The sequence below is a fragment of the Onychomys torridus genome, chromosome 2 (genome assembly GCF_903995425.1).
Source record: "Onychomys torridus chromosome 2, mOncTor1.1, whole genome shotgun sequence".
Classification (NCBI taxonomy): domain Eukaryota; kingdom Metazoa; phylum Chordata; class Mammalia; order Rodentia; family Cricetidae; genus Onychomys; species Onychomys torridus.
Genome location: NC_050444.1, coordinates 152,747,723 through 152,775,633, shown reverse-complemented (window position 1 = coordinate 152,775,633; position 27,911 = coordinate 152,747,723). Strand labels below are relative to the sequence as shown.

General features: G+C 49.9%; 1 protein-coding gene across 1 annotated transcript in view; it reads right to left on the bottom strand.

Moving 5' to 3' along the window:
* Capzb (capping actin protein of muscle Z-line subunit beta) overlaps positions 1-27,911 on the bottom strand; it is a 103,555-nt gene that overhangs the window by 75,254 nt on the left and 390 nt on the right. The window lies entirely within an intron of this gene.

Genomic DNA, 27,911 nt, shown 5'->3' with positions numbered 1-27,911 from the left:
GGCAGCAGAGGCAATAGGAAGTGGAAAGAGACCACTGGCCATTGCCCCAGGCTGCCCCGCCCGCCCGCCCGCTCCCATCTGGCTCCCATCTGACCCATGCAGCTGGTCAGGTGGTTTTCATTTGCAGATGAAACCCCAGCGGCCCTGTGGCCACAGAAACGCCTGACCTTGGAGTCTCTGGGAGGCTGACACGCACACACAAACCATACTTGTGTGCCACTGAGCCAGGCTAAAAGGTCACACTCCACAGTCAGAACCCAGAAGGGCTACAAGAACAAAGTGGGACTTCTTGGAGAGTCTGATGACAGCCAGCAAGAGGAGGCATAGGATTGGGGCTGAGAAATGGAGACAGGGCCCTCCATGCCAGTCTCAAACTAAAGATACCTCTACATAGTATGCCAGGGTGCTCAAGGCAGGAGAAGCAGGTCTCAGGGAGAACTTCCGAATGTCCACAACAGCACAGTACAAAAGAGAAAAACTGGATTCATAAGAAAGCACAGTCCAGCCCCTGAGATGCCTCAAGGGGCAGGGCACATGCCGCTAACCCTGACTGACACGAGTGGATGGACCTACATGGTACAAGAGTCAAGTGTCCTCTGCCCTCCACATGGGAGCTACATGTTGACAGATGCTTTTTAAAGAAGCATGACATACATACACGACGATGCCATTTTATAGGAGAGCTGCAGGCTGCGCTTCCAGCAGGCGAGGGGTCCTGCAGGCACCTCATGGAGAGCTCAGTCAGGCCAAGTAATATTTAGAAACTATGTCCCTGCATCGCTCCCATTTCCTAGGCTAGGGGACTGAGGCAGAGATGTTAAAAGTCTGGCAAGACTGTGCAGCTAGTACTTGGTGGGGCTGGAATGGAATCTGAACCCAGAATCACAACGTTCACTTCCCTGCCCTACTGTCTGTAACCACATTCTTTATTAGAAACAGCATCTATGCATACATCCCACCTCCAAGATAAAAAGGAAAAGACCAGAGAAACACCCTCCATGTCTTGTCCAGGCCGTGGGAGGAGGCAGGGTTTATCTTGTGTATGTACACTCCTAGTTTCTAACCTTCCCACAACCACAAAAGCGGGGTGTGACTGTAGCATTCGTTTATAAACCTTAGAGAGCAAACAGTTCTGTGACTGGGCATGCAGGCCAGCCTGTCACGGGACCAGGGCAGGGCTGCTAAGACAGAAGTTACTTAACTCACTTCCTCCCCTCAGGCACACAATGGGGATGCCACCACTGAACCTCGGCACCATGATGGTTAGGGGCTGAAGGTAACTCTGGTGCAGCTCCTGGAACACCATCTGCCATGGCATCTGTCCTGAGGAGTCCCAAACATGAGTCTTCACAACAGACACCACCTCTGGCCCACCCCAGGAGATACTCTGGTCTAAGGAAGAGAGGCTGGGGAGCCTGCTTGGAGTCACAAGGCCTGTCAAGGACTGAACCACGAGATTCGAATGAGGCTTGCCCTACACCAGGTCCTTCACCAGCCTGCTGCCCCTAAGCAAGCAGCAGGGGAAGATGAGCAGGACAAGAGGAAGGGGGTGCAGTTTCTCATCCACTTGCCCTCCAAGGGCCACACCCCCTCCACCACTGCAGCACCCCCAGGCTAGACAGAGGGAGCCGCCTCCCGCTGGGACAAGGTGCTCACACTCTAAACCAGTTTAACTTTAACTTAGGAGGAAAAGTTTTCATGGCAGCTGTTTGCACCTCTCTCTTTTTAGTATTTTTTTCCTTTGTTTTTAAGATCTATGTTTATGTGTATAAGTGTTTTGCCTGCCCGTGTATATGTGCACCATATGTGTGCCTGGTACCAGAGGTCAGAAGAGGGCAATGGATTCCCTGGAACTGGAGTTACAAGCGGTTTTAAGGCCAGGGCCTCACTGCACTAGGCAAGGGCTCTGCCCGAGTTTCACTACTGAGCTCTTCTGTTTCCTCTGTAAGACAAGACTTGGTTCTGCAGCTCAGGCTGATCTGGAATTTGTGATCCAAATGCCCTCGGTCTCCAGAGTGCTGGGACTCCTCATGTTCTGCCACACCCAGCTTTGTGATTCCTGTTTTATTGTGATCAGAAAGCTTAAGACACCACCCCTCTCTCCCCCTTAGGAGAATGCTGTATCCAACACACCATTGCTGCCTGAGGACATAGTTACAGCAGATCATCAAGGCTCCAGCCCCATCTAGGCAGGGGAAAGGGCCACCGGTCCCAGCTCTTTCAAACTGAACAAAAGTTCAACTCCAAGAAAACCCAGAAGAGTAAAGGAAATGATGCCACTATGGGTGGCAATCTTGACAACTGGGAGACTATGTCCCTATGCAAAACAATACCAGCACACCTGCAAACAGGTACCCTCAGGGACTGACACCCAGCCACATGGAGCAGGACTTGCTTGCTGTGCCCTGCCTTAAGAAACCAGACCATGGTGCTAGTGAGATGGCTCAGCAGGTAAGAGTACTTGCCACACAAGTCTGAATACCTGCCTTCAATCCCTGAAACCCACAATGGACGGAGAGAGCTGCTTTTCCAAAGTTGTCTCCTGATCACAACAGCACACCACGGCACACCTGCACTCCGAGGAAGGGCAGGAGACCCTGAGCATCTTGGGCTGTTTCCACTCCCAAGCAGACTTCCTGCTGCAGCATCCATGAGACACAGAACTGCTTAACTCTGAAATTCCTTAACAGTTCACCGTGGGGCCCCTTAGAGTGTGGCTCTGCTGTATGTGATGCCAGCTAAGCTTGCTACACAACATGTTTGCAGGAGCTGAGTGCAAAAGGCCCCTTAAGCAGGTCCTTGAAAGTGCCAGCAGAGGAAGGGCACACGGAGACCATCATCATAGGTAACTCATATGCCCAGATGAGAAAACAGAACCCAGAAGGGCAGAGGCTGGCGCAGGAGTCCTGGGAAGGAAAACCCTGAATCTCATCCCTTCACACTTTCGAGGCTGATAGTCAGGCTGCTATGTGGAAAATCTTATGGTCCTGAAGAAGGCATCTAAGCTCCAGACACGGACACAGTGCTTGTTTTGGACAGGCCCCAGTGACATGACCGCCGATGTTTGCCTCGGGAATGGCAAAAAGATGTTTATTATTGGTAGAAATCATCTTTGCTGTTACATGACTCATTCCTGCCTGCGGGGGCTGCTCTCATCTGCAGCCAAGGAGAGACTGCTGAACTACTAAGTTGGCAGAAGTTATCACTGACCCTACTCTGCAGGGCCTCCAGCCACAGGAGGGCTGCGGCTGGTCTCCTGTTACCACCAGCTGTTTCTGCTTTGTTGAAAGGCCTGAAGGACATCCTCCAACTCAGCAAACGAGGTGGTGGTGAGGGTGCTCAAAATACCCAGGGTTTGTCTGGGGTTTGGTCCCAGGGGCAGGACTCAAAAAGAGTGTTGGGGCAGAGGAAGGGAAGAAAGACTTTGGCCGAAGAAATCACGGGCAAAGAAGTCACACAAGCTAGTTCCAGAGTGAAAATGAACTATTCTGTAACTGACAAGTGCGTGAGCTTCCCTAGCAGGATGGATGGAGCTCACAGAGGCAGCCACAGCATCGTCACACCACCCACGCACATGCTGCCCCTCAGTGGCTTGGCCCCTCCACAGTGCTTGGGCCTGCTGTCCCTGGGTACAGCTCAACAGTGGCCCAGGGACACAGGGCCATTCAGTGACAAGCTGAGGCTTGGGGCAGACAGTGCATCTCCAGACCATCTCATTCTTGTGACTTGTCATCTCTAATGACTGGAAAGGGTCTTGTCCTCAACACATCTATACTAAAACCAACTTTTTAAAGACACACTAACCAATGGTTCTCAACATATGAGTCATGACCCCCTGGGGTTAGAGCAACCCTTTCACAGGGTTGTATATCAGATATCCTATAGATCACATATTTACATTATGATTCATAATAGTAGAAAAATCAGTTATGAAGTGGCAACAAGAATAGTTTTCTGGTTGGGGTCACCATAACATGAGGAGCTGCATTAAAGGGTCGCAGCATTAGGAAAGTTGAAAACACTACCCTAAATTCAGGGGTTACATTTGCAAACACCAGTGAATATTCATTGAGCATATACTAAATGCCAGTAAGAACACTAGGAAGCCTAAATTGATTATTCTAATTATTTTGTTATTTCTCCCCATCCCCCATCCCTTGACCAGTGACCACAGCTGTCTCCTGATGGAGACACACCTGATCCACCCTTTCTCCCTCCTCAATATCCTGGTCAGAGCCAGCTTCCCAAGACTCAGACTTGGTTAGTCCTCAGTGCTAATGAGCTTTAAGGGTCCTTGGGGAAAAAAGACACCTGCCCTTGGTCTCAGGGGACTAGGGGGGCCTCCCCACCTCACCATCTACTTGGGATTCCCTCACTGAGCTCTTGAGAACAATTGTTCTACAGGCCATAGACATGTTCCTTCTGCCTAGATAGTAATTCCCACAGGTGGAGCCTAGAGCCTCATCCCACACCAAACCCACTGTGGGCAGACTTGATTTCCCTACGCACTGTGCCACCTGAGGCCTCGCTGAGCCCAGACATCAATGGCAAGTCAGATGCCTGCACTCTGATACAGACAAGGTGGTGGTGGGGTTTCAGGGCAGGAGCTATTGGCTCCCAAGCTGCAGAGCAATTACAAGCACCCTGGGTGAGGACTGGAGCCTAAGTCAGATTGTGAGTCCGACTGAGTGGTACAGAGAGGCAGCTAATGCCTCTGGTCAGGTGAAGAAGGGTGTCCATCCAAGAGAAAGCAAAGAGTCTAGGAAGTACGAAGGGCTGAGGCAGAGAACTCAATGTGAGAGAGCATGCTGAGCATTCATGAGGCTCTGGGTTCAGGTGGGAGGGAGGGAGGCAGATGGCCTGAGTATGCTGGAAACAGTTAGAGGGAAGGAGGAATATCTAGTACTTTCTAAAGCCCTCGGCACCAGCAAGGGAATTGGTCCTTATTCTTCCCACCTATATAACTTACACTGGAATCAGGACTTTCTGGCTTAGAGAATACTCTGATGGACTCTGCAGGCTGTGACTGTCCTTGGATTATAGTCTGCCAGCCCTTCTGGAAGGATCAAGATGAGCACAAGGCTCCTCTGTTCTCCTTGCTTTCATTCATCAAGGTGAACGACGCCATTCAGAATGACCATTAGCTGGGAAGCCTGAATGGTGAGCACGGGTGCTAACTTGGGAGAATGGAGATGTTTGCTGGTACAGGGGGAGACACCCTAGCTCTTGCGAGGTACAAAAGAAGGCCAGAAGCAACAACTTACCAACATTTTTCTTACCATCAAAGGCATCACAGTAGAGTTCTCCAGGAAAAGAAACGAGCTCACCCCTGCTAAAGGCAGGAAGTGGACAGACACAGCAGCAGACATGATGGTTGATGGCCACAGGTGGAAGCCATCTCCAGAAGTTTTGCATTTAAAGTTAACACTGCATGATGTTATTAGTGTAGCTCATGTTTTTGTCTTTTTTTTTTGGGGGGGGGGGGTTGTATACACAGAGGTCAGAGAGCAACTGCAGTGTCTGTTCTCTCCCCGACCTTACATGGGTTCTGGGGAGCCATCTTTAGAAGTCAGGCTTGCTCAGCAAACGCCTCGCCTCTACCCACTGACTCATCTTTCCAGCCCCAAATGCATGATAAAAACAAAACACGAACTCTCTGGATATTAATAAAACCCTCACGAGAAGACCAGATGTAAATCCAAGGCATGGCCAGCTGCTCTACTTGGAACTTAAAAACAAAAACAAACTCAAAACACCACCTTTCTCGTTTCATGCAGAGAGTGGCATGCAGAAATATCTTTCCAACAACAGTGGCCTCAAGGCTCAGTGTAGAGTACTTGCCTAGCACAAGGCCCTGGGTTCAATCCCAGGAAGCAAGAGAGTCTTAGGTTCTTTACCACAGGTACTCTTAATCTGCAAATCCACTCCCACAGGCAGGCTGCAGAACCACCCCTCCTCCTGCAAGACTTTGTGCAGAGTTCGTTTTGGACTGTCTTGCCACGTGAAACCTGTTCCACTTGGTCGATGCACGTGGTCTATATGGAGAAAGGGAAGAGAGGAATCTGTGGCCAGAACCACTCAGACCCAGGGAATCCACGAGCCAAAACAAAAAAAAAACACAGAAATCATACTGGGAGAGGGAAAGCGCCAGCGTGGAGCCTCGGCACGACTTCAGAAGTGGGTATGCTGGCATATGGCACCCTTCCTCCAGGCCACAGGACAGAGAGGCCCTGAGGAGGGCTGCCACGCTCATGTCGAGGGGGCCGCTCCAGGATTTGCACCAGCACTGAACATAAACCCCGGAGACTGGTGAGGTGTAGACTGAGGGATGGGGTGAGGCCCAAGAGCTGGGCAGGAACTAAGCCTAGCTCTTTAACCCATCCATCCCAGCAAGGCAGGAGGCAAGCCACCATTCCAGCCAAGTCTTGTTGGAACTGAAGTGTGGCAGGAGAGTCAGGCAAAACAAAAGGGATCAGAGTCACTCACAAGGGGAGGGTGCTGCGACTAATGGACTCTTTAATTTATGAATTTCCTGAGGTTTCCGGCTAATTAGGCCCTTGGTCATACTGTAACAGATCAAATTTCAACTGAATTCACAAAACAGTTGAAAGTGGAAGAAGCCACAGAAATCACAGAGGACCCTGGGGACTGCAGACAGGCCCATGGCACTTGCTTCCGGCCTTTATTCCCACTAATAAGGCAGCTCTCATTTCCCAGTCAGTGGCACTCAGAGGCCATCGTATAAACCACCATGTACACCTGGGGAGCCTCTGCATCCACATGTCTCTAATCCGAGGCACAGAACGCACACAGCTCCAGCGTGGGAAAACAGCATTGACGGCAGTCAATAAGTGCAGTCGATTAAAACACACCTTTCCAACCAGAGGCCTGCACGTGAAAAATGAGGAGCCGTCTCCTGCTCAGGGACCAGGAGCCAAGACAAACACCCAGCTGTAGACTGATACACTGCTGGAGGCTTTTCCAATTGACATGACACTTCCAAAAATCAAAACGGTGGCATTAGAGTTGTGAAAGGGGACTGGAGAGATGGTTCAGTGGTTAGCAGAGGACTGGGGTCGGTTCCCGGCACCCACATGACCACTCACAATTGCCTGTAATTCCAGTTCCAAGGGATCCTGACGCCCTCTTCTGACTCTGAGGGCCCTGTGCATCTCCATACATGCACACAGCATCTCTGACAGTGGGAGAGAGGAACAATTTCACCTTTCCAGTTACACGTTTACATGCTGCTCGGAACCCATCAGCACTGCTTCTGACAGTACTTAGAGAAAATGAGAAAGAACCCCACTTTGAAACAGTTTCTAAACTTCCCACTGTCTTCCTCAGTCTCCCAGCCCCTATTTGACAGTTCCTAAGGTGCAAAATTTCTTCTACAAAAGGTGAAGCGTTGGCGGGAAGAAGTATCACCTCCTGGACTCCTAACAGGGCTGAGCACTGGCCTGGAACCGTGAGGACATTGGCAGTCCCTCATGAATTAGGAGTCCTGTTCCTACCCAGGGTCACATAGGCCACCGGTATCCAAAGGCCCACGAATGAATGCCGCCTACAGCACCTTCTCCTTGCACCTCTAGCTGCACATGTATTCATGCCCGTGTCTCTGCACGTTATCTGTTGCCTCACTGACCTGCAGGAACCAACTGCTCATCTCCAGAGAGGAGAACCCAGAGCAGTGGGGCCAGGGGTTCACATTCTCTTCAAAACCTCATTTGGCTGGGGGTCAGGGGGTTGCGGGAAGAATATATATACCTGGAGAGACGGCTCAGCAGTTAAGAGCACTGGCTGCCCTTCCAGAGGATCCGGGTTCAATTCCCAGCACCCACATGGAAGCTCACACCTGCCTATAACTCCAGTTCCAGGGTTTCTGACACCCTCACACAGACAGACATATCTGCAGGCGAAACACCAATGCAAATGGAAACAGTAACTAAAAACAACCTTCCCCAGAGCTTACTGACACTGCGGACCCCACTGCTACAAGAAGGAGCGTTTGCCTTCTTGCACTCAGTCCTGGGGGCTCTGGCACAGCACCACGTGTCCACAGGGATTGCTGGGAGGTGAGAAAATGAATCTTCACAGGCTCAGAGAAGCCAAGTGACTTGCACAGTGTCCCCTGCCAGCAGGGAGGAGCAGTCAACTCTGAACCAGCAAGCCAGCAGTCTTAGAGTGGATGGGAGCCTTAAGGCAGGTCTCTACCCCTCAGGGACAGGCAGGAACCAGAGAACACCGACAGATCCAGTTCAGCCTCTTCTCTCTCCCCACCCAATGCCATTCCCTGGAGCTGCCCCCAGAAGCAGCCTCACCCAGCCTGTGCTGAGCAGCGCCCCCAAGAGGGCACTGCAGTGGAGGCAGGCTTGCAGTGGACAGGAGATGTTTAGAAGGTCAGGGCAGCCACCTGCCTGCTACAGCATTCCTAAATCCTACACAGAAAAAAACCACTGCCTCCAACCCGAGCATAAGAAAAGAAAACAAGCCAGGGTAAATTTTTCACATTTAAAATCAGAGTTTTTGATGTGGAGCATCTATTTTTCAGATGGGCACTGCAGTTGCATAGACAGACTTAACAGCGGATGAGCCGAGCATTGGTTTACAACCAATGAGAAGGCAGAACAGAAAGTCAATAAAAAGACAGACACACAGGAAGTAGGTCTCTTTTCTCAGGGGAAGGACGGCAGCGGCAGCGAAGGGTAAGAAGGCGGTTTTAAGTCTCAGTCAGCTCTTAGCTACTGCTCTGACCTCTTGGGCTTTTAACTCTGCATTTGGCTCTGTGTTTCTTATTTAATAAGACTGTTACATCTACAGCCATCTTTCCATCACCAGTATTTAAGTCCCTTACATGTAAACTCTGATGCCAAAATTCTCATATGACTCCAGTAAGGCCAGCACAATCTCACCCTCAGCTCCACTTCCAGCATGTAGAGCTAAGCCTGGTTACACAGGACAATCCTGGGAGCAAGCCTTGTTGCCATCCAGAAACAACAGCCCCCAAGACCAAGGTCACATCCCATTCTGGGGGTCCGGCGGGGTTGGCACCCTTTCCAGGAACTGGGAGGCCACTTGACACCTGAGCTCCTGGAACCCTGAGAAAATGACAGTTTTCTTACCCAGTAGCAAACCTGTTCAAAGGACAGGGAACACACTTTCTATATAAAATTTGCATTTGCTTATTATGTGTAAAGAAATGCAGGGGGAGAGTCCACACATAAACTTATCCATGAATATTCATGGTTAAATTATTCATAATGTCCCCCAACTGGAAGCAACCCAAAAGCTACAACCATGCCATGAAATACCTTACAATACTACACAGCAAAAAAGGAACGGAACAGGGTAGACAGCTGTAAGGATGAAAAGGTTGGTGAACAGGTCCCCAGGTGCAGCAGATACAGAGGTTCTGATACCTACAGAGATCAGTGATGTACTGGGTCTTCCCAAGAAGCTGCACAGAAAGGGCCTGAATGATTGTGGAATGCTTGAGAAGCCAGTCAAACCCTGACTTGGGTATCAGACAGCGGAGCCAGGATACAACAGTGAGCACCAACCATCCCCAAGTTAGGAGGTGGAGCCAAGGAAGATCTGAGGAGTCAAGGTCACCCTCCACTACACTGTGGGTTTGAGGCCAGCCCTTAAAAAGAGGCTGAAAGAAGTGTGGAGACCCTTTGGCCTCTCCCATCAGATGCGACAAGGCAGCTGCAGAGCTTTCTCTGTGACTATGACACCAAATCTTGCTTCTGGACTTCTGGACTGTTGTTTATAAACTATCCAGTCAAACATATTTTGTTACAGCAGCCCACGCGGGCAAGGACCACGCCCTGATTTTTGAGACTTGTAACTGTAGAGCCTTGTGCATGCATGTGTACATGCAGCCAGGCAGTATGGTCACGTTGGTTTCCTGTTGTGCTTCTGGCAGGAACAGCTTGTGAGGTGGGGTCAGTTCAGGATCCAACAAGAATCAAATGTGGAGCAGTGCATGGTGGCACACACCTTTAATCCCAGCACTTGAGAGGCAGAGGCAGGAAGATCTCGGTGAGTTCGAGGCCAGCCTGGTCTACAGAGAGTTCCAGGACAGCACAGAGAAATCTCAAATGTGGGGAAACAAAACGAACACCTCCTGGCACAACCACATGAAGACAGCAACCTTTTACTGAGCACTTACTGTGACCCGTGCTCCCTCAGCACTGATAAACCAATGTGGGTCCACTACATGCTAGGTTTAGGCACAGGCATTTCCCTGCTTCTTCTCATCTGACTGGCCTTAATGGGGAGGAGGCAGGACCTAAACCCAGGCAGCACAGCTTGAGAGCCAAGGATCACACATCAAAGGGCAGCCTTGGTGCTGGGGCAGAGGCACCACCAGCCACACCCATTCAGAGCTGGGGGTGAGGGTGGGGAACATGAGACAAGCAGATAGATCTATGTTCCTGACCCCCTAACAGTAGTCCACAATGTGAAGGAGGAAGGGGCAGAGAGACAGAGGGAGTCAAGACCCTGTCTGGTTCCAAAACTCTTACTCTGCACTCCAGCAGCTGCTGGCTACCGAGGTAGGGAGCACTAACCCATGTAGGATCAAGTAGTGCATGAGAAGACACCAAAGTTCTTCCTTCTGAGCAAACAAATTACATGTATGGGTCAGTGTTTTGTGGGCCCTCACCACCAGGGTGCCCTCCAAGGAAACAGGATGATTAGAGGTATCCACATCCTGCAACTCTTGAGTCTGGAGAGCTCCTATGTCCCAAGATACAGATTGAGGTGTGGGGACAAGAGGGGATGGTTCAACATTACTCACACAGCACATGGACTTCAGGCTCTTGGCAGTGTCCTTGCTACCCCACGGCATTTCTGAGCTATCCTATCTGGACAGACACGGGGTCTGAAGGATGTTCATAGCAGGTAGGCCTGCCAAATGACTAAGGCCTGATCATCACTGCTTCTCATACATACATCTACCCAGGCATCACACTGGACATTCTAAGGATGTGTCTGCTTCAGGGAAAAGCTAAAGGGATTCTACAGAAAAACACTGGAGAATAATAAAGGCACACACAAACCCAGCAAGCACTGCGCTGGTGGCTGACCTTGCAGAAATACACATCCCTCACCACACTGAGTTTGTCTAGCAGCAGGTAAAACAAAACCAAAAAGAGGAGAGAGAAGTAACAGAGGAACTGAGTGAAGTCCAGCAAAGGAGTCCCAGGCAGCAGTGGACACAGATATGCCCCGCCCTCCTCTTCCCTAGCGTACCTAGCAACGATCTTCACACCTTAAACATGCTCAGACCCAAAAGCCCAACCACCATTCATCAACCGAGTCAGTGGAACCATGTCTGAGTCCTAGAGGCCCCTGATTGTGGCCTCAAGGACTATGGTGAGCCCTCTGGAGGCAGTCCACCCCCACCCCAACACCTCAGTGACATGACACGGCACTTCTCTACCCGCTACATGCTTTCTTTACCTCCCATACAGTGAGGCCAGTTCTCCTCAAACCTCCTCATTCAGAGAGCCCAAACCTTCCAGGCTGTTTTGGCTTGAAGCACAATTTGGGTTCTTACAATACTTCATGATGCTCCCCACGTCTGTCTGCACATCCACATCCAATGATGGGGTAGAGCCTGAATCCATGGAGGGAGGGAGAGAGGGAGCAGCAGAGAACCAGCTAGCCCACTTGGTCCCATCAATAATGGAGCCTTCATCTAAAACCATCAAGAATACCCAGGGTCTCAGCATCCCTAGGAGACCCCAGAGGAGCTAGACCAACTTTGAGAGGTGGAAGCACAAACCTCAAGACAGAAAGTGGCCCTCACTCACTCACTGGAAAATGTCCAGTATTACAGGCATCAGGCTTCTCCCCCAAAACACAAGATAAAGTATGTGGAAGAAACAGATACAGTGGTCCAGGCCTGCAATCCAGCACTTGAGGAGCTGACACAAGACACACACTTCCAGGACAGTCTGAGCTTCACAAGCAAAACTGTCTCAAAACAACTGGGCTGGAGCAATGGCTCACTGGTTAAGGGCACTTGTGCCTTGAGGTGGATCCAATGCCCTCTTCTGGCCTCCGGGGGTACCTGCATGCATGTGGTGCACATATATACACTCAGACCCGAGACATCCACACAAGATAAAAATAAATGCTGCAGTTAAAAAGCAGATACATATATTTTTTGGTGTGAGCCTAGCCTTTATGGCTGAGCCATCTCTCCAGCCCATGCAGATTCTTTAAAACAAACAAAACAAGGGCTGGAGAGATGGCTCAGTGGTTAAGAGCACTGGCTTCTCTTCCAGAGGATTCAGGTTCAATTCCCAGCACCCACATGGCAGCTCATAGCTGTCTGTAGCTCCAGTTCCAGGGTATCTGACATCTTCATACAGGTATACACGCAGGAAAAACACAAATGTACATAAAATAAATCAATTTAAAAAAAAATGAACAAAACAATGACCTGGCTCAGCAGGTAAAGGCATTTGCCACCAAGTCTGATGACCAATTGATCCCTGGACTCAATATGGTGGAGGGAGAAAACTGACCCTTGCAAGTTGTCCTCTGACCTCTACATGTGTGCTCCAGCTCACACAAAATTAATAAGTGTATAAGAAAATCTTTAAACAAAACACATAGAAAATTCTTATTTAAATCTTATTTCATTTGAGGCAGCATCTTGCTATGCAGCCCAGGCTAGTCTCAAACTTGTGCCTGTTTCCTCTAAATGCTGGGATTAGAAAAGCATGCAGTGTCATGATTAGCTTTCAATTCTATTTTTAAAGCTGCCACTGTATCTACTTCCGCCTGGAAGAGGTGCACAAGCCAGCCTTCTGGACACATGCTACAAGCAGACTCTTTCCAATCTGGACAACATGTAACATTTTTATCATTTATTTACAGACAGGGTCTGGCTGGCCTGGAATTTGCAAAGCTTCTCTGCTCCATAAGTGTGGGGGGTACAGCTGGTGCTATCACATCTAGCTTTGTTTATTTCCAGGTTGGGACTCTCCAGGCCCCGGCCACTCTCAGACTCATGTAGCCAAGGATGACCCTGAACTCCTCAGACCCTGCTGCTTCACCCACCAGATGCCAGCTTTAAAGGCAGGCATCACCACAGTTGCCTTAAAACTTATTTTTAACTCCCAAATCAGTACAGTTGGTCCTTTGGTATCCAAGAGGGTTTGGTTACTGAACCACCCACCTCCCCACCTGCGGTGATCCGGAGGAGCAGTAGGCCCCACAGGCTCATGGGTTGAACACATGGTCCCCAGCAGCTGGTGGTGCTGTTGGGGGAGGCCGTGAAACATTTTTTAAAGACAGTATCCCTGCTGGAGGAAGTGATCACTGCAGGGCGGGCTTTGGCAGCTTACAGCCCTCCCTGACTGGCTGTTCGCTCTCTGCTTCCTGTATAGATAAAGGTAAGTTCTGCCAGCTCTCTGCTCCTGCCACCATGCCATGTCTTCCCTGACACTGTGGACCCCTAGCCCTCTGGAAGTTGCTTTTCTTCACAGCATTTTATCTCAGCAAAGTAGCTAATACAGCACCCACCCACATGCCGCCCCCACAGGTACCACAGCTGCAGGTATTTCACAGAGCATGACGCAGTGTATTCACCCGTTTTTATTTTTGTTTTTACGATTTCATTTATTTGTGTGTGTCTGTCTGTGTCTGTGTTCTCCAGTGCTCATGGAGGCCAGAAGGGGGTGTTGGATCCTTGGAAGCTGGGTTTAGAGGCATCTGTGAACCACCCAATGTGGATCTGAAATCTGAACTCCACCTGGTTCCCTCTGATAAAGCAGTAAGCTTTATCACTGAGCCCTCTGGTTGCACTTTTTGTTTGTTTAACTTTATTATTTTGAGACAGTCTCATGCAGACCAGTCTAGTCTTGAACTTGATACATAGCTAAGGCTGGCCTTGAACCCCAAATCTCCCTGCCTCTTCCTTCTGGGTGCTGGGATTACGGCTGTGTGCCACACCTGCCCTCCAGGACAGTTTTTGTAACACTCTAGATTGCTGACAGTACTTGATATAACAGAAATTACATGCACATGGTTATTGTGTTACTTAGGAAATAGTAACCAAAGAATGTTTATATATATGAACATTCAACGTGGACACAGTACTTTCCAGAAATACTTCGTACGCTCCGCCTGTTGGATCTGTTGACAAGAAGGCTGACTGTACTCTTGATGCTCTCATGATCATTCACAGGCACAAGCTGGAAAATGATGCTGTGTCCCTGCTGTGGCTCCCGTCAATAAATGGCCCCTTTCACAGCCTCGGTGGTGCATTTTCATACTTATGCTGCTTTGCTGAGTTGCTCATTAAAAAAAAAACCTGCTAATGCTTTGCTCCCTAAGCACACAGGGCCAGGCTGTTACACTGCCGCTGTGTCCACTATCAATTCATTGGCATCACACTCGAAGGCCAGTCCACAAAAATACTCAGAGTATCTCAGCTGTTTTTCTACTGCTGTGAAAAACACAACCAAGCAACGTGTAAGAGGAAGGGTTTACTTGGGCTTCTGCTTCCAGGTTAGAATATGATGGCCAAGCAGAGGTAGCAGAGATAGCAGGCATCAGGCAGCTGCAGCAGCAGCTGAGAGCTCACATCTGGAACTGAAACCTTAAAAACCCGCCTCCATTGACATACTTCCGTCAGCAAGCCACACCTCCTAATGCTCCCCAAACAATCACCAAAAGGGGACGCTAGACACTTACTGGAGATGTCTCACTCAAATCATCACAGAGAGTGACATACTAAACAGATAGTCAAAAAGACTGTGACCAAGTCAGGTGGTGTTGCGTGCCTTTAATTCCAGCACTCGGGAGGCAGAGGCAGGTGGATCTCTGAGTTCCAGGCCAGCCTGGGCTACAGAGTGAGTTCCAGGACAGCCAGGGCTACACAGAGAAACCCTGTCTCAGAAACAACAACAAAAAGACTGTAACTAGGGCTGGAGAGCACAGCTCGGTGGCAGAGAACACGCTTAGTATGAGAGAGGGCCTGGGTTAGAGCCCCAACATCCAAAAAAAAAAAAAAAAAAAAAACCCAAACAAGCAGCAGCTCCAGCAGGGAGCTAGATAGGAAAGAATACAGGCTCGCACTGAAGAAAGGGGCCATCTCGGCTTGCAGACTGCCAGACGGAGGAAGTGAAGCTTGCTCTAGGCAAGTAGGATGAGGTCGGCTCACTGGCCCCAGAGGGCAGCAGCAGGGCTCAGGCCACTAGGCGAACACTCACTACATGACCAGGAAGAACATGGGAAAGTGTCTATCCTTTTTGCCCTACAGTTTCACTCCTGGGCACTTCCCTAAAAGAAAGAGAATGGGGGCAGGTGGAATACAGACAGAGAGACAGATGTCTACTGTAACATAGCAAAGAGCCTACAAACTTCACTTATTAACCACATGACCCCTCTGACAGAGCACTGACTACTTTGCCTTTTCCAGGACTGCCATGAACATCTGTCATACTGCTTGCTATGTGGTCTTCACACCTTACCCTTTGGAGGCCACATCACAGTCTACATCACACACACACACACACACACACACACACACACACACACACAGAGAGAGAGAGAGAGAGAGAGAGAGAGAGAGAGAGAGAGAGAGAGCGCGAGAGCGTGAGAGCGAGCTAGGCAACCCCCCTCCACTTTCTTCGACACCCTGTTACTGCAATCTATATTTCCCAAGTAGAAAACAAGTCAGGAGCCACGGGTCAAAGGAACCTGGGTTTGAGTTCAAGCCTGTTACTGGATTTCTTCTTTGACTGGGTCCCTGGACAAGCCTCACAATGTATATGACCAGCTGAACTCTAAGATTCACAGAGGTTGCAGGCAAAGGATTTGAGAGCAGAGTTAGAGGACCTGCTTCAAGTCTTGCCTCAGCCAATGTTAACAATTTATATACATTACACCACTCCTAGTGAAGGTCCAAAAAACAAAGGATCTTGTGCACAGGAGAATTCTGGGAACTCAGCAGGACAATGCACGCAAAACTCTAAGGGCTGACCGGTGGCATCAGCACTCACCCACACTTGTCCCAACACACAGCCCATCACTTGAAGCTTGGAAATCTCAGCCTCTCCTCCCCATCCCTCTCCTTAGTGGTGCTAGAATAAGATCCAAGCCCCACAAAGCACCCAGTTCATCATAGAAATGTACAGGACCGAGCAGGGTATGGTGGTGTACGGCTGCAATCCCAGCACCTGGGAGTTAGAGGGAGGAAGAGCAGGAATTCAAGGCCATCACTGATAGCAGAGCAAATTCAAAGCCAGTTCAGGCTACATAAAACCATTTCAAAATTTTTACAAATTAAAATTGAACAGAAATGGTGCAGGATCTGAGGATTCAACCATGGTTCTATGTCTATCTACCTTCTGTCAATTAGTCACAGAGTGGGAGGACCCCTCCTGGGTGCCTAGCAACCAGTTACCTATGCTTTCAAGAACTGTTTCTTCTGGGTTTGGGGATGTGGCTCAGTTGGTAGAGTGCCTGCCTAGGATGCAGGAAGCCCTGCATTGGGTCCCAGCACCACATCAAAACAGGCATGGTAGCATTCACCTATGATTCCGAGTGGAGGCAGGAGATCAGAGATTTAGGGTCATTTTTTACTATAGGGACTTTTGAGATCAGCCCAGTCTACCTGAGACTCTGCCAAGCCCCTGTCTCAACAACAACAAAGCAAAACAGAGCTAGAAGAATTTTGAGCCAGGTATGGTGGCACAAGCCTTTACTCTCAGCACTCAGGCACAGGCAGGTGGATCTTGAGGCTAGTCTAGTCAAGTTCCAGGACAGCCAGAGCTACACAGAGAAACCCTGTCTCAGGAAGAAAAAGAAGAATTTTGAATGATTTCATCATAAATGTCCAAGTAGATAAGCTTATGGATTTGAACATTACATAAAGCACACATATACATACATTTTACATTAAAGGCCATGTCTGCCCTTGTACTAGCCATTTGATCTTATAAGACATCCCATAACCTTTCAAGTCTCCTCTTCCATATGTGCAGACAGAGGTATGGCAAGGACATGGTAGCTATCATGGCAATGGCAGAGGCTAGCCCAGTGCTCCCTTGCACAGTGAGCCCGGAAATAACACTCAGAGGCCCAAGAGCAAACACTGGAGCCTGACTGCCCTGAAGATTTACAGGAGGATTTAAGTCCAAGGATTCTCAGAACCAAGCAGCCTGACAGTCTACATGACAATCATCAGCTGGTTGCAGATACACACAGGCCTACCTGATACACACACTTCAAGTGCCCACATGTGAGGCCTGAGAGACAGCACTGTAAATGATAATGCTTAGTTAATCTTCTACCCTCGCTCACGGATGGGAAGCTGGGCTCAGAAATGAGGTGATGAGCTGGAGCTCACACAGTTCCATAGCGCCCAAGGCTGCAGATGTGAAGGGCCTTTTCCCAGCACCCATGTCAGGTGCCTCACAACCACCTGGAACTCCAGCTCCAGGGAACCAGATGTCCTCTTCTAGCCTCCAAGAACACACATGACAAGCACACACAGACACACAGAAATAAAACTGTTTTTTTTTTTTTTTTTTTTTTTTAAATCACATACATGGAGTGGTAACACATGCCTTTAATCCCAGGTGAAATCTCTGTGAGTTTGAGGCCAGCCTGGTCTACATAGCAGTTAAGTCTGGTGAGTCTGTGGTAATTTTCACAAATGCAACAGTGACTAGAAGCCAAGAGTGCCTATGTAAAGAGGAAAACTGGGCTGGGAAACAGGTGTAGTATGGGGAGGGGAGCTGGCAAGAAGCTCTGAATAGCATCACACCTTGGCTCCTTCAAAGTCTCTGAGTACTAAGGATAGTTGACACACCAAGGGTGGTCATTCATGCTCAGAAGATTAAAAAAAAAAAGTCCAGGCTGGAGAGATGGCTCGGAGTTAAGAGCACTGACTGCTCTTCCAGAGGTCCTGAGTTCAATTCCCAGCAACCACATGGTGGCTCACAACCATCTGTAATGAGATCTGGCACCCTCTTCTGGCCTGCAGTCATACATACAGACAGAATACTGTATACATAATAAATAAATAAATCTTTTTTAAAAAAAAATCCATTTTCCCAGAGTGGCTTGTATGATCACCTGGAACAGAAGCCCCATTTCAAATAGCTCGTTCACAGAGCGCAGGTGCATGGCAGACGCTCAGAGCTGGTGAGGTTTGCAGCCTGCCTCTTCAGAGCTGGCTTGAAGGTCCCTTTGGGTCTAACAACATGCTAAGCTCACGGGTGTCGGAAGCATGGAGTTCTCAGTGTGCAGCGGCAGCAGACTGAGTGCCTGGCTTTGCACCGGACTGTCATCCTCCCGAGTCCACGGGCACTAGCTTTCCCCTTCTGCAGTGCTGGGGGCTGAACCCAGCATGCTCACCCTAGGCAAGCACTCTCCCACTGAGCTACAGACAGAAGTAGCTGTTTTTTTGTTGCTGGATTTTGGTGGAGGTTTTTTGCTGGTGGTGCTTTGTTTATTTGTTTTTGTGTCAGAGTCTCACTATGTAGCCCTGGCTGGCCTGGAATTCAGAGATCCTCCTGCATCTGCCTCCCAAGTACCAAGTGAGATCAAAGGCGTACACTATCATGCCAGTGAAAATAGCTGGTTTTATTCTCACCATTTGAGAGCCAAGACAGAGAAAAGGACCTCAGCCCGGGCTCTCTGCCTCCACCACATGCCCTCACAGCCTCAAGACAGCCACAGACTCCAAGAACCTGGAGTAACTGCAGGCCAAGTTCATCCCCCACTGGCTGCTATCAGGATCACAGGTAATTCTCACCAAGGCTATCAAGAGTGAGCTGACCTGACCTTGGCGACAGACCCTGCTCAGTCCCTCGGTTCCATCAAGCCCTTTATTCTGATCTGGTTGAGCCTTGTGAAAGCCAGGTTTAAGAGAAGGCACAGATCCAAGGAGACTGGACACTGCTAGGGTCTCCCACTCAAATCGGCCTGCTCTCTCCCCATGTATTCTCTATTATGATATAATACACATTATGATGAAACTGATACCAATTTTTACCTACCCCAAAATGGCAGCCTCACATGGCTCACCCTCATAAAGGGAAGCTGCTCACATCATTAGGGACAAATAGACAATTTGTCCCTATGGAGCCACACCTCATGACAGGAACAATGGAACACTGCTGCAGTACTCACAGCCAAGGCAGGGTATCATTTCCCTCCCGAGGATAATAAACAAACTGGGCAGGCAGAAGAATAACCAACTGGCCTGCCCGAAGCCACCTACAACACCAAGTGCCCAAGGCTTAGATGTGCTTCACAGGAAACAGACAACGGAACCCTGCAGGGCTTACCAACCAACAGTTCCCAACAGGGACTGCCATGAAGGGTCAACCTGCCGCTGGCCTTCTTGTCACTCTGGACGCCTGGGATGCTGGCATTCCTGCAGAAAAACCTGGCCTGGTGCTGAGGCACGGGTCCTTTGATGGAGGCTAAGTCGCCACCAATGCTTCCAGGCTAGCAGGTGTCTTTCTGTAACCACACTGCAGTTCCCTTTTATTTCAACCATCTGACCCAAAACACTTCTACCTTCTACACTAAGCCCAAACTCTCTTAGCCACTGTGGCTGGACCTACAGAGGGACCATTCAGCTTCAGTTTTCTCATCTATAAATTAGTCAAGCCTGGCAGTGGTGGCGCACGCCTTTAATCCCAGCACTTGGGAGGCAGAGCCAGGCAGATCTCTGTGAGTTCGAGGCCAGCCTGGTCTACAGATCCAGGACAGGCACCAAGACTACACAGAGAAACCCTGTCTCGAAAAACAACAAAAAATAAAATATAAAATAAAATAAAATAAAATAAAATAGCCAACCCCGCAAAATTCAATGGGCAGGAGCTTTTGAGTAGGATGGGCATGGAGCCCATGGTAACTGCAGTGCCTGGCTGGGGGCCCTGGGTGAGTTACCACAGTTACCACTCTCTCTGAGCTTTGGTTTCTTTATCTGCAACAGGAGGAAATGGATCTAGGGCTGGGGTGGGCAGAATAAGAGAGCAAGATTGTGGGCACCCCCTGCGGCAGGAGTAGACTCACAATCAACCGTGCAGTCTGCCAGGACATCAGTGCACACCTCAAGCTCAAAGCTGTCACCTCAAATCACAGGACAGCCAGAAACAACCACTGACATGTGCATGCACACGGAAGTGCTCGTGCCTGACCGAGACTTCACCAGAGGGACTTTCTGCAGGGTGCACACTGAGAAAGTTCACAGCACAAATCCTCAACAGTGGCCAAAGAGATGGTTCAGCATGGAAAGGCGCTTGCTTTCAGCACAAGCCCTACGAACTGAGTTCAAACCCTGGAATTCATGTCAAGGTGGAAGGAGTTGTGTTTGAGCTACACACACACACACACACACACACACACACACACACACACACACTCCTCAACAGAAGCTGGTGTGATGGCACACACCTTTAATCCTAGTACTTAGGAAGTGGAAGCAGGAGGATCAAGAGTTCAAAGGCATTCTGTCTCCATAGCAACCTGTACCCTGAACCTAGGTGAGGTCACCAGGCAATTAAAAGAGGTGCAAAGGACCAATAAAAACAAACCCATGTGGCACAGGGAGAAAGTCTAGAGTGGCCCCCTCAACTGCGGGGGCCAACTCTGCACCAGAGGGAGGGTGCACACACGCTCCTTCCCAGGCCTTTCAGTTCAAACTACAATACAGGAAACGACGTGTAAATTAGAGATAGCCCAGCAAGGTCAGTAAAGAAACCCTGAGCAACAGCACAACATGAGCCAGTGAGAGCTGAACTCTCTCGCCATCCACCATTCACAACCACCTGGAAACCCGGTGTAGTGCTACCTGGAAGCTGCCTAAGAGCCACTGCATTGCTGCTACAGGCAAAGGTATCTTTCACAACTTGACCACAGTCACACACCACATTAACATGCTGGCCAAGGACCAACTACATATGCCACCGTGGTCCCTAAAATGAGAGTGACTGTGAAGAGCCTAGCCATGAGGCATAGGCTGTATTTTAAGGAAAAGATGATTCCCATAGTTTTTATATGTAAGACCACTAGAAGAGTGGCCAATCAGATAACGGTTTTGGAGAAGCCTGATGAGTTCAGCACAAGAAGAGGAAGCTTTAGGGAGCAGTTTAAGCAGAAGTTCAGGGTCAGGGCCAGGGGGAACAGCTGCCAGCGACCCGCATCGTGGTAAGAACTCCGAGGCCAGAAGTATTGGACTGGTGTTCTCACCAGGCTGGGGTTTAACTGGGCTGGTCCCTGAGCCTGCCAGCTCTGGGCTAGGGACTCCAACTACAGCAACCTCCCGTCTCATAAGGGCTAGCGTGTGCCTCCCAGGCCAGCCGGGAGGTTACATGAACAGCCAGTCATCAACTACCCATGTTGATAAAAATAACCACATAACAGCAGCCAACACGCCTCTCACACTTAAACCATGCCAGCACTGCCTACACTTTCCATACACACTCAAGCGATCCCACCATAACCCGGCTATGGGGACAGTGACCACTCAGGCTTCGGCCGCTGTTGGCCCACACAGGATTAGAGGACTGACATGGACCACAGGGACATTAGCGATGTTGGAATCAATGTGGATGCAGCAGGAAACACAGTAAAGGAAGGCAAGGAGGCCAGCCTGAGTCACAGTGTGGTGGCCATCACCCGGGTTCTCACTTATCTCTAGCATACCCAGAATCTCGGACGTGGTTCAGTAGATGTCCACAGAATGAATACATGAGGAAAAGGGCTGGCAGGGGAGGAGGGGGAACTGGAAAGATGACTCAGAAGTTAAGAGCAGTAGTTCCTCATGCAGAGGACCCAGGTTCAGTTCCCAGCACCCACCTGGTGGCTCAAAACTACCCATAACTCCAGTTTTAGGAGATCTGACACTCTCTTCTGAACTCCACAGGCACCACACATGCATGTGACATGCAGACACACATGTAAGCAAAATACTCACACACATAAAATATAAACCTTAAAAAGAAGGAAAGATAACTAGAGGCCGCTGGGCGTGGAATCAGGACAGCAAAAGGTGGCCTTGGTTTCCTCCGCTGGATCATGATAGTAGCCCAGGCCTGTCTCATACACTGAGTGGGATATTCAAACAGCTGACTGAAACAGCCCATGGTTCTTACAGCCACTGCAGAGCCTCCCACACTGTAGAGTCTCTCAGTAGATGAGGATCTCCGACAGTTTTATGTTTCCAGAACCTAGAGTACACAGGGCTAAACAAATACCACCAACAGATCCAAGATGGCTGAGCATGGGCTAGCCAGGCTGAAATGCCCAATCAGTTGTCAACCGTCTGTCAAGGTTCTGAGGATACCATTATCTAGGATTTAAACTGATCAGAAATGACAAATCACTCAATCAGAAGGCCCACACGGTGATTTCTGGGGGGAAGGTGTACCCCTCAACCAGAGATGTCAACTCTCCAGCTCACTGTGCCTCTCTGCCTTCCTCCACCATGCCTTCCCTCCAGACACAGCCATAGTGGTGAGAAGATGCCTACAATGCACCCTCTTCCCTCCCCCTTCCATCTCCAGAACCTTTCTATACACAGCACAGCTAGAGAATTCGGGCTAAAATTCCACTGCTACACAAGCCTGCTCAAATTTCCACCTGCCTTGTGAGAAATGTCACTGGCTCCACGCTGTCCAGACCAAACACAAACCCCTGAGCTTAGCAACTTGAGCGGCTGGCAGAAAGCACTACCACTCACTGTCTATCCAGTGGTCCTCAAACCCACGGGGCTGACACCACACTGACCTTGGACTCAGTACATCGGACTCTCAGGCTGACGGGGCCCCACCCAAGCCTCCCCTTCCTCTTTGGCTGGGCGAGGTCTTCCTGGGCTCCTGGCCCAGCCCCCAAACTGGCTGAGGAGTGGAGGAGGTAGTGGTATACTCAGCCACAACCCACAGGAGACCCTTCCCATCCCCTCCCAGCTGTACTAAACTTCATGGACACACCTTGTGTCCTCTCCAGGATGAGAGGACAGCAACTGTGGCTTCCATTTGTGTCACATCCAAAATACGTCAGAGAGGAGCCATAGCTCCAACTCATTGTGTGGCAAGTGTATTAAAAATGCTGTTTCTGGGCCAGGGAAATGGCCCAATGGTAAAGGTACCGCTGTCAAGCCTTAGGACCTGAGTTGGACACCCAGAGCCCAATGGTGGAAGAGGAGAGCTGACTTCCCAAAGTTATCTTCTGACCTCCACACACACACACCATAAATTCACAACCATTTCCTTCTCCTGTGTCCCTATGAAATGTTCCCCTCACACTACACATCAAGGAACTGAGGGGAAGGCAGAAGTCCTCACCGAGGTCATACACTGAGAGGCCTCCATCCACCAGGACTCCATCCAGGTTTGCCCCATGCTGAAGCCAGCGAAGGAGAGACAGCCACCTCTCAACTCTCACTTCTGGTTTACTCAGCGCCATGAAACACTCCAGGCACCAGGCAGCCAGTGCAAGGTACAAGTGATAAGGTCTTGAGGGCACAAGAGCTGCTGCTTTCTGTCCCCTGTCCTCTCTCTCAGAGGGGACTCCACCCATGCAGACAACACAATCAAATCTGATTTCTTTCTCTCTCTTTTTTTGGGAGAAGGGGTGATTTTGGAGACAGTGTCTCTCTTAGTACCCCTAGCCAGCCTGGAGCGCTGCTATGCAGACCAGGCAGGCCTTGAATGCATAGAGATCTGCCTGCTTCTGTCCTCCAGGCACCGGGATTAGAGTGCACCACTATGTCTGGCGCTAAGTCTGACTTCTTATACGTTGTTGTCTGTGGTCCAAGGCTGAGCCTTCCTCATGGAGCTTATGCAAGGCAAAATCAACAACTTCTGGCACAGTGTGTGGCACAAGGCTAGAGCCCCATCAATATCCCCATCTCCTTACACTGAAACATTAATCTGTGAATGCCTGAAATGGCATTACACCAGCCACTCCCAAAGCCAGTGAACGTGCAGTGGCCACTTCCAGGCTTCCATACCCCACCTTCAATCAGAGTATCTGCTCCAAGCAGGGCTTATGGGTCAATACTTAAACCCACTGACTCACAGAGGACCTGCTATTCACACCATTCACTTGACCTCCTAAGCTTGATCCTCCTTGAGCAAGACAGGCTGAGCAGCTGTTTCCAGATTCTGGTTCAGCGACAGTGGTGGACATCCACCAAGCCGGAGAAACAGGCTGCAAACACACATACTTCATGGTCCTGCATGGCAGGCACCACCAGATCAAGAACACTTGAAAAGCCTGAAGAGTAGAACCAGCTCAAGTCAAAACGCTCCTTCCATCTCCTCCACAACTCAGGCTTATGTGCGTGCAGTTATCTTAAACACTTTCTCCCTTAACATAGAGAATAGTGATAGGGTAGCTCTCTCACCATGTTGCCCAGGATAGACCTGAACTTCTTGAGTAGCTGGAGTTATAGGTGTGCGACACTATGCCCAGCTTCCCAAGCTGTGTCTGTCAGTTCTAGGCCCCTCAACAGTGGAAGCCAGAAGGCCCAAGTCCGTGCCAGCCTTGCTCACCACTGCTTCCTGGCACATAAGCAGCACACAGCAGCCACATGATACATACACAATGAAGCAATGGTACCTAGTCACTTCAGATGGGCAAGGTGCTGAAATGCCAGGTCCCTTGCCCACCATGCCACCATCATCTGTCCTTCCTCCTCCATAGGATCTAACAGTATAGAGCTTTCAAGTTATAAATAGGAAGACCTACCTTCGTGGGCATGGCTTGTCATTAAACTAGTGATCACAAGCTCCTTTTTCTTTTTCCATTTTTTGAGACAGGGTTTCTCTGTGTAGCCCTAGCTGTCCTGGTGCAAACACACATGAGGTCTCTGAGTTGAACTATGCATTTTTTTTTTAAATTAGGTGTTCATGTAGTTATTTATTTATTATTTATTTATTATTGCATTTTTTTAAGTTACAGTGTTTATCTGTTATTGGGGGCAGACTATGTACTCTTCTAAGTTACAGTGTTATTTATGTATGTATGTATGTATGTATGTATGTATGTATGTATGTATGTATTATGCGGGGAGGGACTATGCGAACATGGAGGTTAGAGAAAGACTTGGGAGTACCTGGTTCTCGGCTTCTATATAGGGGTCCCAGGAATTGAACTCTGCTCCTCAGGCCCGGCAGCAGCAATCACCTTTACTCACTGAGCCATCTCTCTGGCATCTGAACTCTATCTTATTTACAGGAGGAGACCACCAAGATACATTCATGGCTACTCCATGATTTCCCCTTTTAACAACACAAGGAGCCTCTCCTGCTAGCTCCTGTCTGCAATGCCTTCTGAGCTGGAGTGGCAGCTCCTGAGAGGCCACCTTGGCCTTTCACTACGGCAGCTCCTCCACCAGGCAAGCATCCTAACTCTCAGAATAACAACCCTAAATTAGCAGCCAGAGCCCTGTAAGGCAAAGTGCTTTGAAACTGGAAGCACTTAGGGACAGTGCTAAGGTAGCCTGCTAAGGAAATGCAAATAAGCTCCATTTGCCTAAGCATTCTTAACAGGGACTCCAAGAAAAAAGCGGCCTCCACTCCAAAATCAAATGCATTTTAAAATCTCAGGCCTCAGCGGGGCAGTGGTGGTGCAGCCTTTAATTCCTTTCCTCTTAATTCCTTTAATAGGGAGGCAGAGGCAGGCGGATCTCTGTGAGTTATAGGCCAGCCTGGTGTACAGAAAACAAAACCATGGTGACCTTCCTTCATTACCTTTGATGTAGCCCCACTCTGCCACTTCTGGCTTGTCCCAACTACTCCACACCAGACATCAGATCATTCAAGCATGGTAGAAGCTTGACAATAGGCAGAAATTACTTAGGAGCCTGGGGGCCACGAAGAGGAAGTCGATGAGTGAGTGAGTACCAAGCCCAAGTGGCTAAAGCCCACAGACACAGGCCAGAACACTCGAAGCAACCTCTTTTTTGAAACAGGGTCTCACTCTCACTGTGTTGCCCATGCTGGCCTTGAATGCCTTAAACAGCTGAGATTACAGGGCCAGCCTTCCAAGCTCTATCTTTCAGTCTTAGGTACTGTCTAGAGCCCACACAGAGACAGAAGCACAAAACCAAAATCTTGATCCCCAAAGAGCTCGGGATCAGGCACATGCAAGCCATACATCGTCTATGACATTTCCGACCAGGAAGATCCACCCTCTGTCTGCAGAAATAAATACTTGCTGCTCCCTTGCCATGTGTGAGCACCCCCGTCACCAGGTTTCTTAAACAGTGTCATTATATATACGGCATACAACAGCACCCAAGGAAGACCACTGCCTGGAGCCTGCCAGGCACGCTTCCACTGGCCAAGAGTGAGCAACACTTTGAATAAGGCTCAATGAATGTCCCAGCGTTTCTTCACCTGTCAAACGATGGAGACAGCGGAAGCCTAGAGGACTCTGGCCACTCCACTATCATCTCTGGCTTTGGCCCTGAGAGCACACACAGAAAAAGTCAGTCTACTTTTTAAAGTCGCACTCAAAACTGCCCTGGACAAGTCCTTCCCCAATGCAGACTAAAGTCAGGGTCCAGATCCCCAGGCCAGTTGCCAGCCAAGAGCAATAGTATGAAAAACAGTCTTGCCTACATTTTTAATCAATATATAGAAAGTTTACTAGCCAACCAGAATTATGCACCCTAATTCAGGTGAAACACCCTTGATTAAACAAGGAATAGGGCTCCTCAAAACCATCTAGGGTTCAAAGTCCATTCCCAAACATCATCAGGCAGGGCGAGCCGCCCTCATGGCTGTGACGCATGCAGCAGGTGGATGGCCTTAGCTCTGTCCACTTTACAAGCATCCCTGACCATGTGAGATCCTTCCATCTAGGTGCTGGGCCTGCTCTGCAAAAGTGTACAAGTGGGTGGGGGGGGGGGCAGGGTTATGAAGGGGACACACCTATAAGTTGCTCGCATACCGTGCCTGCCTTCATTACCCAAACAAACACCACAGAGTTCAACCAGCGAACTCTCAGCCTGCAGAGTTTCGCTCACCTGATCCGAAGCACCTCCATAATCAGCAGTTCCCACCCTTACAAGCTGACAGTTCAGGGGGAAAGGGAGGCTGCGCCTGGTAGTGTGCATCATGTCCAGGCCATATGTTGGGCTCTGAGCTTGGTGTCCCCCAGTCCAGGGCCGCGTGCGGCCTCACAAGAGCGATTGTGCGTTCATCCCTGTCCACTTGGCTTACTCACCGTCAGCACCCCGCTCCCCACTCAGGCAGGGCGCCCCGCAAGACGCTCTGCACTGGCAGCACCCAGGCGGAAGCCACGGGAAATGCCCTGATCTGCCTTCCGGGCACACAGATGCCGCCCTTCTCTCCCTGACTTGCTAGTTCACACCAAAGTGGCCCCCCCAGAAGGGCAAAGCTTCAAGTTCTAGGAAGGCACAGCACCCAGACCACCCCCACCCCGACTGGAGCTCTCCCCCGCTAGCCACAAACTGCCAAGAGGGAGCGTCCTAGGAACAGGGGAGGGGACACCTGGGTCGGGAGCAGGACACGGAGCAAGCAGGGTGTAGATGGGAGGGTGAGGGCGAGAACAGCGCCAGGCTGACGCAGACTAAGCTAAGTCGTGAGAAGTCTGGGATCGCTAGGGCCAGGGTCAAGGAGGTGGAGGAGGTGGACACAGCAGGAGTAGAGTCCAGACTTGAGGACCACGGAGAGAAGATTCCATGGGGGTTAAGGAAACAAACCCAGGCTGGAGCCACTAGAAAGGGGCTGTTGGGGTGCAGACTGAGGCCATGGAGCGAAGAGTTTGGGGGGAGGGGGTCTAGCCTGGGCCACAGCAGCGAGAAGCCCCGTTCTAGCCTGGCCCCTGGGGCTGAGGTAGGGGACCCACTCAGACCCTGGGATACAGGCCTGTGAGAGGGGTGCCTGGCC